At 33.6% G+C, this 3,544-nt stretch overlaps 1 non-coding gene across 1 annotated transcript; it reads left to right on the top strand.

The window, feature by feature from the left end:
• The first annotated feature begins 2,664 nt into the window (after positions 1 to 2,664).
• On the top strand, positions 2,665 to 2,771 carry LOC125995373 (U6 spliceosomal RNA). The gene has a single exon (XR_007490911.1). It is a non-coding gene; the product is annotated as a U6 spliceosomal RNA (small nuclear RNA).
• The last annotated feature ends 773 nt before the right edge of the window (positions 2,772 to 3,544 follow it).

Below are 3,544 nucleotides of genomic sequence, written 5' to 3'. Positions count from 1 at the left end.
AAATAACACTATTAATTTAAAGATAATTCCATTTATTAGTACTTTGATCTAGTAGATTTTAACACAATTTTAGAGCTCTCTGGAATTTTAATTAAATACTAACCAAGCCATGTATGACTAATCTTTCCACAAGACTTTTAAATTCAAAATAATCTTCTTAGTGTTTCCTGAACAACAATTGGTTTGGAATAAACACTGAAAGGATTCTTATGTTCTTAAAGTCTTTTATTTATCTTCTGATGACCATCTCTGATATTTGACATAGTATGATTTATGTGATGAGTTTTTGACTGTCTCTGTGATTTGATGCATACAAGGAAGAGGAAGAAACTCAGAGAATGGATTGAGATAATTTAAAGATGCTTTCCTATTTACAAACTTAGTGTAAACAAGTCCTTATAAATTAAACCATCACCATTATTTATATTTTAAATCATTCCTCCTATATTATGGGTTCACTAGAGTTGATGGTATATTTTATATTTTAACAGATGAATTGCTTCATATAAACTTCATGTAAATAGATCCCAAAGCCTTTTCTTAGGAGCATAGATTTATCTGAATGCTAAAGATATTCATTAATTGGGGACAGAAAGATAGTGCAGGTTGAAAACACAGGATTGTCACTTTACACAGCCTATTCATGTTCGATTGTTAGCATCTTTTTTTGTTTGCTTGTTTCATTGATTGATTGGTTTTTGTACCACACTTGGTGATGCTCAAGGGTTACTCCTGGCTATGTGCTCAGAAATCTCTCCTGGCTTGGGGGACCATATGGGAACCGGGAATCGAACCGAGGCCTGTCCTAAGTCAGCCACGTGCAAGGCAAACACCCTACTGCTGTGCTATCGCTCCAGCTCCTAAATTCTTAGCATCTTAAATGGTCCTCTGAGGAATAATCTACAGGTAATCTAGAAGTAATTCCTGAGAGACATGTAGTAATATGCAATGAGTACAGCTGGTTGTGGTTCAAACCCACCCCTAGCACCCTGCCCCTACAGATATACATGATTAGCTATAAATTTCTATATTTTTGTATGAATTTTAGACATAAAGGCTGACATGTCAGCCTATTTTTTAACATGTTTGTCTTATGGGATGTTTTATATTACGTGAACTGTTGAACATTTAGCTAAATCTGGGAGATTAGTAATGCTGAATAAATTTGATTTTAGTGAATCAGAGATAAAATACTGGGATTAAGATGTTAAAATTAATCAAATTTAATCTCAAGCTCCACATGTGTTCTCCAAGCACTTCTAAGAATGATCCCTGAGCACAGAGCAAGGAGTAAGCTCTGAGCATTTCCAAGTATGACCCAATGTAGCAAATAGGTTTAATTTTAATTGAACAAAACACCAAGTGTGTTTTTCTTTGTATGAGTGTTCAGTAAGTAAAGAGACCCAGTATTTTTTGCTCTGAAACTTATATCTCTTCTGTTTAAATTGAAAAATAAAGCTTAATAACTTTTAGTTGAAGATTAAAAAGAATATGTGCTATTTTCAAATAGCCCATCGCTTTCTCAATAGAAAACACTATAAGATTATAAATCACCAAGGAATCTCTTTTATTCTCTTGGGAGAAATCAAGATAACATGTTTATTATATCTTTCCTTCTAAGTATATTTTGTAGAACAATTTCCTGATGGAAAATTGAATACTCAATCTTCATCATTCACTGTCATTAGTGTGGTTCTTATTTTTTTTTGTCAGTTGAAAGATAAATTGAGTGTTATAGACATAGTACAGTCCTTAAGATGCCAAAATATCAGACATTATCTCTGATTCTGAGATGCAGCAAGAAAACCCCTCAGTCTTTATGAATTATGACATTCAGCAGAACAATTTTCACAGTAACTTGAAAAACTCCTCCTTTGTTAAACAGAGCTCTTAACTTTGAGTATTATTTTAAATCTAAAATTAATCTTGTATCATAAAAAACTCAAAGCATTTGAACACAAATGTTTATTCTTGAATTAAATTCTATCCATATATAGTATTCTACTAACACTGTTAAAGAATTTGTCTAGAACTGTTAACACTTCTATTTATGACAATTCAGAGAAAAGGAATTGATAAATGTGGAGAGAAAAAAATCACATTTGTTTTTATTTATTTCAGGTTCTGGTTCTTACCTGGTGATACTCTTGACTCTGCACTCGGGAATTACTCCTGATGGTTCTTGATATATATATATATATATATATATATATATATATATATATACATATATAGTATACCACATGCAGGGTGAGTTCCCTACCTGATGTACTAACATTGTAGCCTGAGAAATCATTTTTAAAAGGGAACACCAATTCATGGAGACGTGTTTTAAAGTATGAAAATCATAAAATGAAGGAGGAAGGTGGGAAGCACACAGTCCAAATCCAAAGTATAAATATTTAATAGAAAAGAGATAAACATAAGCAGCATTCTGGAATGCACATACCTTTTAATGATTAATAAGAATATATTGAGATATTACATAGAGATATAACAATATCATAACAGTATTGTCATGATAGCTATAAACTTAGGCCCTTTCTGCTCTCAGGATGTTATGGATGCATATGAATTCTGCTTTTTACAAATTAAGTATATTGTTATCACTACTATTTTTAGATTTATATCCAAATTTTGTTTGCTTAAGAGTCACTGAGTTCAGTGCTCTCTTTCGCAGCACATAAACTAAAATTAGAATGATACAGAGAAGATTAGCATGGCCCCTGAGCAAGGATGACATGCAAATTTGTGAAGAGTCACTGAGTTCAGGTGAGTTCAGGTATCACTTCTGATGGCATTGGGGAACCATTTGGTGTACCATGATGAAACCCAGGCCTGCCACATGCAAGGCAAATGCCTTACACACTGTACTGTCTCTATGGCTCTATATCCAACTTTTAGTACCAGGAACAATTAATGATGACTTTAAAATAATATGTGCATAATAATAATAATAATAGCCCCTTCTACTCCCTCATCTCCCAATCCGGATTCGTTATCTTCCCCTTAATTAACCCTCTTTACCCTCAGTTCTTAATTTGTTAGGCACCAAGACCGACCTCCTGCCCCAACAGATTCTGCCCTTTCGCACACCCCTACAAAGCTAATTATTACTCCTTAACTCACCCCCAACCATCAGTACCCCCCATTTACGCTTTTTAACTTCAGTACTGCACAGTCCTAATCACAGACCAAAGTCGTGCATTGGATTTAACAACCCCCAACTATTTCAAAAGACAGAAAATGGACACATATATCTTTTGAATATTTTATGTGTATTTTCTTTAACAGTTATAACTCTTTCTAAATATTCTTTTGCTGTGAAGATTCTACCCACTTTTTATCTTGTCTTCTCTTTATGAGCTGTTCAATAAGGAATTTTGGTGGAAGAGTCCCTCAGTTTAATGCTTATGATTAATGTCATGGGGATTGTTGGACTTGTTCTTATGGCCCCCATATGCACCAATAATGCCACGTGGCATTGTTCCTTGTTTGCATAGGCACATTAAAATGGGAAAATACTATACATACAAATAAGTTC

Source organism: Suncus etruscus, chromosome 17 (genome assembly GCF_024139225.1).
Source record: "Suncus etruscus isolate mSunEtr1 chromosome 17, mSunEtr1.pri.cur, whole genome shotgun sequence".
Lineage (NCBI taxonomy): Eukaryota > Metazoa > Chordata > Mammalia > Eulipotyphla > Soricidae > Suncus > Suncus etruscus.
Note: the sequence above shows the minus strand (reverse complement) of the source record. Positions and strands in the feature narration are given on the sequence as shown.